The sequence below is a fragment of the Anser anser genome, assembly GCF_964211835.1.
Source record: "Anser anser genome assembly, chromosome: 6".
Taxonomy (NCBI): Eukaryota; Metazoa; Chordata; class Aves; order Anseriformes; family Anatidae; genus Anser; species Anser anser.
The window spans coordinates 12849076-12862406 of NC_139726.1; positions in this window are offsets into that span (position 1 = coordinate 12849076).

Consider the following 13331-nt stretch of genomic DNA (forward strand, 5'->3'; position numbering starts at 1 on the left):
CTGACTCACTGAACTAATTAGTGGTTTGTTTATAGGAAAGCAGATGTGGAAATGAGCTATGCAGACTAATTAAAAGCTATCAGTAAATATGAGCCCAATCCTACAATGCATCCCAGTGGTTACCAGTACAGATCTGACTGCAGGATCTGGACCCAGGTCGCACCATCGACTTTCACGTTGCACATATGAGGTGCTGGTTTCCCTGAGGCACACCTCTTCCATAAGCTTCATATCATAAATGCCAGGCAGGTGCATTAAGATTTGTGAATGTTTGGGTGCCGGAGCACTACATCGGAGAAGTTATGACCAGAGTGGAGGGCTACGCAGCTGTTCTTTGCAGGAAATTATGTAAATAATGTCATGTTTAAGGGCTCTTTGCCAGCAAGATTTTTATTAGAGTAAATTTATTAATCACTATTAAAACTGTTCAGACAAAAAGTGTGTCTCGTCCTCAGATGCATATCTGTGTACCCTGTGTTTGGGGAAAACTCAGCTGTTGATTTAGTCTTAATGTATCTGGACTTTGTTCAAAATGATTGTGATTGCTGCCATTGAAGGCATTGCAAGCCCATCCCTGGCAATGAGTGAAGGCCTTGTTAAGCATAGAGTGCTGACTCCTTTCTAACTTTCACCTCCAATGCGGCACTCAGTTTCTCCTCCTTGAGGAAAGCAAAGCTGACCTTGACAGCGAAGACCCTGAGATTTTTCCCTTTCAATTCCTGCCACTTTGACACATTTCATTTATAGCCTTTTGCCAGTCACTCCATGTTCAGTCCCTGTCTGTAAAACAAAGGGAACACTACCTCATTTTGTACAGATGTCAGGGGGAGAAATACCCTAATGTCTGGCACATGTTCTGTCTGCAGTTGTGGTGATCGTATGAGCACCTTTATAATTTCAGAGGAAATGTAGACCATGATAGGTCAGCTGGGACTGTACAGAAAGGATTGCATTAGTTCTGGGTGAGAAAACCTAATGTGGGCATCAAGTTCTCCTCCTCACCGATGGCAGCAGGGTGCCCATATTAATGCAGCACAGGACACAAGCAGTATACAACTGGCATGATGTGGAGAGGAGCATTAGACCACTGGCTGATCCTGTCGCAATCTTAGTGACTTTACAGTGCAAGCAACAAATTGGTGAAACAGCATTTGAGTTTTCAGCCTGTGTCCTGTTTGTTCTGCAAGTCTGGAGCTTTGTTTTTTGAGCAGAAGGAACCATTTGTGGGAATTAGACGAGAGAATATGAATAGGAGAGCAACAGAAGGACATGAAAACATAAGAAAGTCTGGGAAAAGCTGGCTGCCACAAGGGAAATAAGGGTATGCATTTTTGAAGGAGAAAGATTTTTTTTATTTAAATGTTTATCTGAGGAGGTAAGTTTATCTGTGATCAGATAAGCTTGTTTTCTTTCCTAGAGTCAGTAAACAGCATTAGTACTGCTATAGTCCATGTTGAGATTGTCACTAGAAGCAGTAACAGTTTAACCCTTGTATTCAATCAGTCCAGCTGTTTGGGTAATTACAGACAGAACCTTTATTTCTGATCCAACACATACAGCATCCAGGGAAGAAAGGAGAACAACATTATGTATATGAATTTTGGAGAGTACATACTCCCACAAACCATCGCACAAGGCTTTTGGATCACCTATTGCTGTTTCCTGTTGACAACAAGGAATTTGTCTGAAGAATATCATGTTTCTCATTAAAAAAAAAAAACCTAAAGCTTTTTTTTCTATTTTTTTCCCCCTTAGAGTCTTCTATAAAAAGAAAGGACTCATTCATTAAAGAGAATATGTGGGGAGCTTTCACAAAACACATTGACCCTAACCAGGTGAGTGCAGCAGCAGGCTGCTCATTATCCTTGGATAGTTCCACAGCATACATAAGTCCGGAGGATAAGAAAATTTAATGATCTGCTGGGATAATCTGATGGCCAGTAGCATTTTTGAGATGCATGCTGAGATTAGGGTAAAAGAAATCAGATGTCAGGCTGTGCAGTGATTATTGGAAGACAAAGAACTAAAATCACCTCTTCCTCCCCCTTGCTTTTCCCTACATTATTTTACCGCTCTCTTCTGGCATTACGGTTTTCATTATATTATCTTGTCTGCCTATATAAATGCATGTGTCCATCACAGCTAGATATAGCTATCAGACTTAATAGATCAATAGCCCAACTAAATAATAGTACAAGTGGCTAAAAATTGGCTACAATTGGCTAGATAGACTTCAATAGGCCTTATTTGGGACACACTCCTCCCTGGTGTAATTCCAGTGACACTGTACGTTACTGTTCAGGGCAGAGTTACAGAAGTCACAGAGGACACTGTCCATGTTGTGCTCTCTGTGCTGGTTCCCCACCAGACATGGTAAGCTCCAGGTGGGCCATCCACAGTTCTCCCCAAACTGTACTGTTTTTTTTTTTTTGTTTGTTTGTTTGTTTTTTTTTACTAACCTTGTCATCTTGGTAAATGTACTGTCCCAGAACCAGCTGTCCACCACAAAGGGGAAACTTGTGAGTCCAAGGGCCAGGAACACTAACAAGGCCTCCAATGGACGATGGACTTCCTGAGGTGTTGGCATAAAAGTAAAACTCATTCCTGTGATCAAATCAACCACAATCATCCCTGAAGGGAGAACTCATACACAAACTAAATAATGCATTTTTTTTTTTCCTGTTTTGAAGTCACACAAGTTAGAATGAAGAAAGTCCTAAAAGGTCCCTGGACAGTTAAGTGTCACAGGATGAATTTAATCCTTGGAGAACAGCAGCCTAACTAATGGGAACATAACATAATAAGAACTGAGTCCCAGCTGAGGTCAAAGCCCAGCATCTACCCTACAGTACTTAGAAACTTCAAGGCAAAGTAGAGGGGAAAAAAAAGGACAGAAGACGACAGGCATTTTAGGAAAAATCTCTATTTGGTAGGCATTTCAGTTCAGACCACAGTGTCAGAAGGGAGACAAAGTTATCTATATGAATACCTATTGCCATCTGCAAAGAAGGCAGCTTTCTGTTTCACTCATTAGTGGGCATCAGGTCTCCATTTTGCAGAAATTCAGTCAGTCAGTCATGGAATAATATCTGCCATGTCACTGATGTAAGTAATGACATATAATGAATAGACTCTGAGCTAAATTTTCAGAAGCAATTAGTGATTTTGCATGAACAACCAAGGTATCCCTTAAGGGCCAATTTTTCAGAATGATTTGGGCCTTTACCTGCTGAATATCAGTACCATGATCTGTCTGCCCAAATGGGACAGCTAAAATGAGAGGCATCCCAAACCATTAGTCTCCATTGAACACTCGCACCTTAGCAAACCACTAATCCACAGACTCATGCTTGAGGAGAGAAACAATCACCCAGGCCCACATACATAACGAACAGCTTTGAATGTCTCCATTATTTGGTAGAAGAAGTTTGCAAGGAGTGAAAACAGAGCTAATATCATCAAATAAATCATTCGTGACAAATGGCTCATCCACTGCTCGCACTCAGAAAATTATTATTAGCAACAGCTGGGCTGGGTATGACAACCTATATTCAGGCCTTCTTTTTACTTTTCTGCATGTCCTTCACTAATTTCTGTTGTGGATAGAGGTCGGAGAGGAATGAGAAGAGGGAAGTTGTGTGAAAACTAATGCAATCGTTAGGTCATTTCTAACCTTGCTGCAATTATCATACAGAAGGAGCTAACTGAGAATAATGGAAGGCAAGACTGTAATTTAGACTCCCCTGAATATACCCTCACTTACAAGCCATCAGGATTTCTAGGTTTAATCTTGCAGGAGTGAGCAGTTCCTGAGCACTCCTACGTTGCTCATTTCTCAGCATACACACACGTGGTTTGGCATCCTGAGCCCATCTTTTTAAACCAGCCTGCCTTACTAGGGCTGATGCTGTCGTGTTTTTTGATGGAGAGAAATGGAGTAGAAAATGGGGTTAACAGGGTGGCCTGAATCATGGTGTCTCTGAGCTTCTTCTGGACAAGTTCCTTGCTGAAGACTGGGCTGAACATTAGTCTGGACTAAACTACATATATATAAAAATATAAATACATATATACATATCTATTATATTGTATACTTATATATATGCATATATACACACACATATATGTACATATATATATGTATGCAGACATTCACACACAGATATATGCATAAAACAGGAAATAAAACAATGTAAACTCACTCCTCACTAGGAGATCTATTTATTGCACACTTACTGACTTTAAATGTTTATTTCCTCTAGGAAGTAGATGCATTTGCATCAGAATGAAACAATTCCATGTAGACCTACCACTGTCTTTTCAAAGCAAAGTGATTTTAACTCCATGAGGGATAGCTGATTATACCATAATGTGTAGGCCTGAGTCAGATACACTCACATTACTTCTGACTTGAGCCAGCTTGAGGTATAGGGAGCCTCTTTCTGCCAGCCTGGATTGCCGATTACACTGGAGTTAATGAATCCCTCCTACTTGGTAAAGATCTGCTGACAACATGAGAATATTAACATAATGTAGTTATGCAGAGCAGTGGATACTCAGGAGTTCTTTTGCAATCAATGTATTTTGCATTAGCTAAAAAAAAAAAAATAAAAAAATTCCTTAGTGATTTTCAGCAACCACTATCAAAACTAAGCCAAAATAAAAAATCCTACTTGATGCAGGTTTTTTTTTTCTGACTCTCAGGGGCTGTTTTCTGCTTGTTCTAAGGATAATTATCTATACTTGGATGATGTTATGAATTCCAGAGCAAGGAAAGGAAAATCGAACTTGCTGTTGAGAGTTTTTATGGCCAGGATTTAAACTAGAGTGAACAAGTCCCTCTAGGTTCCCATGAAGGGGAGGAGGGGTGGAAATCCCAGTCAGTCAAACTTTCTGTTCACTACTTAGATGTGTGTCGAGTCAGCTGAGGTTCAGCCAGAAAGTGTGAAACAGTGCCACTGAGATTTCATTGAGCTGCTGTGAAGGAAGGCCCTCCTGGCTGTGTACAGGGCTGAAAGCAGAGGGTAATGAGCAGCAAATCATGCCCTGGAGCCCACCAAAATCCCAGTCCTCACTTTAAGCTGTCATCCACACAGTTTGAACATGAGATGAATTTGAACTTGAGACCAGATTTAGGCTTACTTTCAAAGTTTGCTGAGATGTATCCAGGGTCATAAGGCAGGATTAAGCCACAGAGGAAGAGCATGGCAGAGCCAGGATGTTAGCCCAAGCTGTCTTTGCTTTCTCAATTGGAATCTATGCCATTATCTTTCCTTCAGTCTGCAAATCAGTTTTGTAAGTGTAACAACTCAAGAGGGTTATATTCATCTGGGACAACAGCATATGACTCAAATCTTATCCAAATAGACAGCAAACTAGGGCATACACCTTTTATTTGAATTTGTTTCTCTATGGTAAGGGTTACAATGCTCACCACAGGCAGATCCAGGCAGCAGAGAATCTCAGCAGTGATGGGAAGGATGAAAGCACTCAGAAACCTTCCACACAGAAACCTTCAGCGTTGTTTAATATGAAGAAGCAAAAGTGGAAATTAACAGTATGTATTGACACGTACCCTCTACATGTGTTAGTACCACTTATGCCATTGCAATTGTTAAAAGTAACTCAATTCCCATAGTGCAATAGCAGATGGATAAACAAGGTACAATATACTGTTCACTTTATGACAATGATCACACAGTTCCTGCTTTTAACTGTTTGCATGAACCGCTGGTTAATAAAGCTTTGAAAGTCTGGCAGACAAGGATTTATGAATGTGTAAATGATACAAGTGAAGCTATTCTCCAGTATAAATATACCTAATTGTAAAACTATTGAAGCTGTGTCAGGGGTTACCAGGAGCCATTCCTTCTGTCAGGTTCTCCTTGACACAGGCTGAGTGGTGACGATGATCAGCTATAATCATTGCCCTCCAGTTTCCTTCTTTCTGTATCTAAATTTTTGTCCCATATAGACTATAAGCCTTTGAGAAACATCCTTTTTGTTCCCACTCTGTGTGCATTCTCACTGTACTCCTAATCAGAATAAGAAGGTGCTTGGACGATATTGCAATAGGTCAATCATTACGGAGACAATTATAGCAATCTGTGAGCACATCAGTGTGTAAAAAATTGGTGGCTGAAGGGGAAATAGGAGTCACAAAGAGTTTAGGAGGATGGAGGGTTAATTCCTTTATCACAAAAGCATGTTAGTGGTGTTGTATTCTGTGGTTTAATGCTACTGATACATCCATTTCATTAAGTGGATACAGTCCTTTTTGCTGACACGTATTCACTTGAGATGATTGCATTATTGAGGTATCTCACAAAAACTGATACCACTTCATGTTGGTGATTTTAGCAAAACTGCAACTTGCTGGTTTCAGATTTTTAGATTTTAAATCCAGAACAGATCATTTAACAATCTTTTTGGCCCTGAATTAGAAAATGTGTTTCCTAGGAATTGAAATCTTGAAAAATCAGCATGAGGAGATGAAAGAATGTTTAACAAAAGATCAGACAGTGGCTATACCTAGTCGAATCCTTTCTCTTTTCTATCACCTCAGCAGTCATAGAAATAAAAGGTCAAGAAGAAATCTGTGATATGCTTGTTAAGTGATATGTCATGACTGTAGTTCATGCTTGTGCTACCTAAGATTTTCAGAGGAGATCCTTTCTGAAAATTATTCAATTCCCAGACCCACTGAATATACAGTGTTGCCCCTGGGAATCGCTATTTTGAAAGCTACGTCTTAAACTTTCTGGGTTAGAGCATCCCCTGATGGAACTCTATGTAGCTCCAACTAATTTTAATGCTGACTTGCATCAGCTGGATGTCATATGGTGCTAAAATAAAATGCAGAAGCCAAATTCTAAAGGTTTTATATAATTTCAAGCTACCTGGAGAAACCAGTACTCTTTAGCTCTGGGGATCTTGTGCTAGCTTGTCTCACACTGATACAAAATAACACCAGATAAAGAGCCCATGGAGCAAATGGATTTTTATTTTATTTTTTTAATTCTGTGCTAATGTTCACAGTTTTTTTGTTTGTTTGTTTGTTTGTTGTTGTTTTATATATATATATTTATAAGCTTTTCTTAAAGTGTAGATGATCGGCTATTTACTGGGAATAATCCTGTTAGGAGGATACTGTTGTATACACATCTCTTACAATATCTCATTCTATAAGGACACCAAAATTTGAAACCAAAAAGTGATTCCTGGCCCTGTTTTTCTCAGAGATCTCTCCTTTACTACAATCCATAATCTGTATCCGTGGTGTCAAATCATAAAGAATAAAGCAAAGGTGAGAATTTAAGAAAAGGTGACAATTTAAGAAAAGGGTAAGTTTTGCCTTGTTGATATCAAGGGACTGGGTGTGAGGAAAGTATCATGCTACATACTCATTAGGCATTGAACAAGGGATCTCCTGCATACCAGAGTGGTCTGAAAGAGCCAGAACTAAACCCCACCAAAGACACTAAAAGTCATTGCTTTGATTTGAACATTGTGGGTTTTTGGTGGTGGTGGTGGTGGTTTTTGTTTGTTTGTTTGTTTTCATGGGTTGTTGAGTGAGCTTCTCTCTCATTCAAGTATGAGGCTAAATATTCTCACACCAGGATGACAGGCTGGGAACTTCCCTCAATTCCAGAACACGTGAAAAGCAAGAAAGATCAGCATCTGGCCATAAGATGTCTACTCTTTGTCTGCTGAATGGCTAAATTATATGCTTTTCTTCTCTGTTATATATTTTCTGAAGATAAACAGTTATTGTAATTCAACGGGAGACTGCAAAGTCATTGTGAAGTCCTTGAGCTTTCTGCTGGCTATGGGTTTCTCCGTTTAAGTCCAGATGAGCTATACATTTGGCAAGCTTTCCTAGGACATTACTAGGAAAGTGTAATGACTGTTGGTCTGATGTCAGCAGGAGGTGCTGTGAAGAAGGGAAAGAAAAAAAAAAAAAAAAACAACCTACCTCTAATCCCCCTACAGGCATTCAAGAAGAAATCTTGTACTGTTGAGTAATTGCAACTCTGAAAGAAAAAAATAGACTTGGATAAACCTGGAGGCACCTTTTTGTTTTTTCTTTTGAAACCTTCCATCTCCCTGACTTGCTGTTTTGCTGTTCTGTCGTTCCTGTCACCATGCCATGCTGGGCAAGTTCTTTTTTTTTCAGGGGGAAGGGAGTATTTTTAGTCCTCAGAGCCCCCACTCTGGAAAAATTTAAAACAAACAAGGCCTTTATTGAGATTTTTTAAAAGTCTTTTAATAAGCAAAGAGATACATTCTTTGTCTGTTGGAAGAGAAGCAGTAATTATTGGGGGAATTTCATTTCGAATGGCACATATGTTCTTTGTGTGGGTGGTGAGGTAGGCAGGCATCTCAGTGGTAGGTTATAGTTGTGTTTATTATATACTTTGAATGTTACTTTGCTGATGTCAGTATGGTGCTTTTTCCCAGGGTGCACAAGAAGCCCGGAGCAGTAAAGAGCCTTCCATGCTATTTTCCCACTTGTAAAGAATTCACAGTTGAGATGGTAATTGTCAAGTTATGCAGTCACAGAAACTGCATCCCAGGGAAATGTGTCTTGCTGCAAGTTACTGCTGTCCCTTTGTCTAGACAGAATATGGCTGAACTTCTCTATAGTGTTTCCCCACTTCTTCTGGATCTGTCCTGTGTGAAAACTTTTCATCTCTTTCTCTTTCATTCACTTTCTTCTCACCAGTCTGTCAACACCCTTTTTCTTCTCAAGTAGTTCAGGGACCAACCAGGTCATGTGCCATCAAATTATACTCTTGCTCAGGATCCTTTTGTCTCTCACGCTGTTCCCACTGTTCCTAAATCCATCAGTAATGTGTGGTTTGCTTCTTCTTTTTTTTTTTTTTTTTTTTTCCCTGATTGAAACTGATGTTCCTTTTAACTGCTTCTATTTTCCCTGAAAGTCTATCGAATTTTCCACATTATGTTTCCATCTCTGCTTTCTGACTCTTCCATTAATGTTCCTCCAGGCTTAGACGGCTCCAGTGAGAGCTTTGATATCTTCAGTTTTGCTTCCTGTTTTCCAGTTTGGGAGAAACACTTCTATCCCACTACGGGTAATTTTCCTACTCACTCTTTTTCATTACTTTACATGTTGTTTTGTTATTACTATCTTTACAAACCTATCTTCACCTGTCACTGTCTGCCCTTGAATTAAAAAATGGAGGGCAGGCTCAGTATCTCACTGCATGGAGGAAATATTGCTGATAGAAGAGCTGCAGGGCTAAAGCCAATGGCTAAAATGCTCAAACTTTTCTATGCAAGATTTCCCTACAATCTCGTCTTCTTGATCTATGGCTGTTTTATGACAGTGAAGCAACCACATATTAGATTCATCTGGCCTAGTGCTTTCATATTTCATCTGCGTATATGTTGAAATGTATTTGCTATTTGCTGTGTGTATTTGCTATTGCTCTTTTGTATTTGATGAAATGTGTTGTTGTTTCTTTCTATTTATTATTTATTTATTTATTTTTCCATCACATAAAAGCCATTTGGGTGGGACTCAGCCACCTAAGTATGAGCACATAATGTTACTTTAAAGATCATTGGGGTTCCTGTTTGGCAGGTTACTGCCTCTCCAGGAGGATATGAGTCTCACACAGGTTGTGTGCTCCATGCAGAAGTCTCACACTGCAGTATGCATTACCCTGGCACACGTAACCTACTGCATCTGTGCATTAAATGGCTGTGATTAAACAACACAGTGTCTCCCTTCTTATCTTGCCATCTTAAGCTTTCTCTGGAAACATTTCTGGAGGTCATAGAGTCACACTTGTACAGAAACCAAAATTAAACTGTCCGCAAACGTCCACATTGGGGCAGAACACTGGTCAGGGTGTTCTAAGCTTTATTTTATTCAACTGCTTATATTATCAGCAACTAGAAGCCCTCATCATTGTCCTGGGCATCATATATAAACACTAAAAAAGACGAACAGTGGATTCAGCACCAGTTTGATTTATTTGTGGACCTTGGATCGAAGGAGAATTTTAGGGGGTGATTTGAACAGGGAGAATGAGAAGTTTTTGGTTATTTATAGACTTCTCAAGAGGTACACGAGAGACTGGCTGAGGGGCTTAATTGAAAATGTAACCTGTAAGAGAAAGAGTGAAAACATGCACCTGAAGGAGGCACACATTATAGTAAATGAGAAACAAACCCATATGACATTTTCCTAATGCAAATAAAGGCTGAGTGAAAATGTAAAGACAGGAATAATCACAAAATAGAAAAAAGTGAGAAAGCTAAATAGAAATCAAACCACAGAAATCATGACAAGCAGCCTCATCAGAAAGCCCTATGGATTCCTACCATCATGGAGGTCATACTGGACTGCTGCATCCTTTTCTATGGCTTTCATTAGCTTAGTTCTCACCCTGCGAAACATCTGCTCACCACCATGGATCTTCTGCATAATATTCTGCTGGAAGCTCTCTCCCCCTCTCTCTGTGTCTCTCCGTCTCTCTCACTCTCATTTCTATTAAATGTTTTCTCTGAATCAGGTCGTATCTGTTTTACAGTACCATTCCCTGTGCACACTAATGTTGGACTGGCATACATTTGTTTATTACTACAGACCAAAAAGGATTTTTGCAGTGCTTCTTTCAAAGATCTGAGACCTATTATTATTCTACTGAATTACGTTGATTAATATGAGGGTCTTGTCTATATTTCTGTCTTAACAAACAAACAAAACAAAGAAGATATTTCTGTGGAAAAATTAGAAGGTGAAATATAGCTCCTTTTTCCTGGCACATATCTTTCCCTTCCATATCCCACATGGAAAAGACAAGACAGAATTTTCCACCTATTATGTCTTAAAAACAAACCACCAACAAAATTCTCCATAATTACAGAGAGTTTCAAAATGTTAGAGATAATATTGAAATGTTGACAGGCATCTAACTTTTAGTGGGGAGGAATGAGTGATTTAGTTTGGATGAGCTAATAATATATTTCCAGTGGTAAGTAACAGCTCTCCATTCCGGATAAAAATGATTATTTTAATAAGGCTTGAAATTGCAGGCATGATATGCACTGTGATAGTATGTAGGATGAACCAGTAATGCAAAACCAAAAACACTAAATGGAGCTTGAGCAAGGATCCTCTGAGGAATTATTGAAGATTACAATAGTCTGTTAGCCATTGAAATTAGATTTATATGACTTTGCATAAAACAATGATTTGCAATCTGAAAAAAAAATGCAGAAGCTTCTTTTTCCTTGCCCTTTTCTGTCTTTTAAGATGCTTTGCTTTTTAATATTTAAAATGTATTTTCACACTTTACTGTTTTTTTCTGTTTTCGAGGTTGATGCACCACTTAATTCTCCCTCTGTTTCAAAACTGCAGGATACATCCCAGGTTATCAGATTAATATTGGAGGAAAGGTCTAGCATTTTCAAGGTGCAAGCTGGGGGTGCTGTGTATGTGATTTGCTTATTATATTTTATCAGCAAAGGTATGTTAGACAGTAACCATCCCTGCAAACAGGCTCATGGTCTGCTATAAAGCAGATCCCGTGGTAGCCTATGTTCATCCTGGTAGCCAGCTATGTTACCGAGGGCATCTCAGCTTCTCTTTCTGTCTTTGATTCTCTCCTTATCCCTCTTTTCTCTGTAAGCTAAAAGCTCTTTTGGGAGAAGCTGACAAAATTGACTGCACAAGGCTGTGCTTAGCACAACAGGACCCTGATCTTGGCTGGAGCTTTTTGGCAATGCAGTGATACAAATGCTGCAATGATAGCAAAGGTTTCACACAGAAAGATCAATAGGTACTAGGCATTAGTTCTCTAAAGCTTCCTCTCTTTTATGATTAGTAGGGAACAATTCATATACAATCCATCATCCTTATAAGAGTTTTGTGAGAATTAATTATATAATGCCTGCATAGTGCTTTGAAGATACAAAGGCAGATCCCTGGCCTTGTTAGAGTTCAAACAGATAGCACAAATTAACCTAAAATAACCAAGGCAAAAAATCATCTACAAGATTTCTTGGCTAGTGGTGAGCAACTGTGAAGGTTATTTCTCCAACACCAAAAAAAAGTCTATGGCTTGTATTATACAAAGGGTCTTAGAAGAGCTTTTCTGGCTTAAAAAAATATATCCATTAATTTCTTCACGGTTAAATCACTACTCATCAGCAACATTCACCTATTTGTGGAGCAGAACTGGAAACAGACCCTGATGTATTTTGTTCCTCTGAAAGCCTTTGTTGTTATTTTAATGGAGAAAGCCATGGAAGAACCACTTCACTCACTGGCAAACCTGAGTTTTTCCTGCAGAAGCAGAAAAGAGACTAGAAGAAAATGAGTGAAAACCAAGCCCTCAAAACAGCACTTGTGAGTGGTTTTGATGCTCTAATTTTGTCCAAGCATAAAAAAGTGAAGAGCTGTTTCACAAGCGCTTCTCATCCACTATTGATTTCAATTCTGGATCACGGTTCTTGCTAGCCTGTATAATACCTCTGTGTATATGTACATGTAGGTGCAAGCTTTCTCATCAGGGAGGATAGAAAGAATTGATGCAGCCCTGCTTGCATGAGGTCCTAACTAAACTCTTATTCCTTTCTCAAACCACCCTCCTATTTCCTCTTATTTAAAACCCAAACTCTTACAGAGAAGCTGATTCTTCACAGAAAGTTGAGGCCTTTATCACAGAAAAATCCTTCAAAAATAAAATAATAATAATAATAATAAACAAAAACACCAATAAAAGCCTACAAACAAAACAGTGAACAAACAAACAAAGCACTTATATGAGGAATTGCACAGAAAGCATGAGTCTGAGAGACCAAGAAACAAGCGCGGGCCTTCTGTGAACCCAGAGCTGACCTGGAATTGCTAAAGTAAGCTTTAACGTTGTTTCTTTCTCTTTTGCAGTTAGGATTTTATACAGTCTTTGCTCTTCCAGATTTCTGTACATAGGATTTTTTCTAAAAAGTAATCAAACCAGAATGTTCCTCTTGGAGAAAATGGCAGGGTTTTTTATTCCTTTCCATTTGCAAGAAAAAGGAAAATTAAAAATACTTTTTCTTACATAAACATAAAAAGATTGGAAAGTTTTAAATTGGCAGTGTTAATATAGACTCTTTTGAGGATGTTTTCACACAGAAAAGTTTGCAACTTCAAAACAATTTTCTTTCCCTTGAACTAATTTTATGAAATTTTAGAATGCTCTTCTTGTGTGAATGTGAAGGAAGAAACAGTGGTGGTTGGTTTGGGGTTTTTTGTTTGGTTGGTTTTGATAGGAAATGCTCTGACAAGTCAACAAATCTATTAAGATCTACTG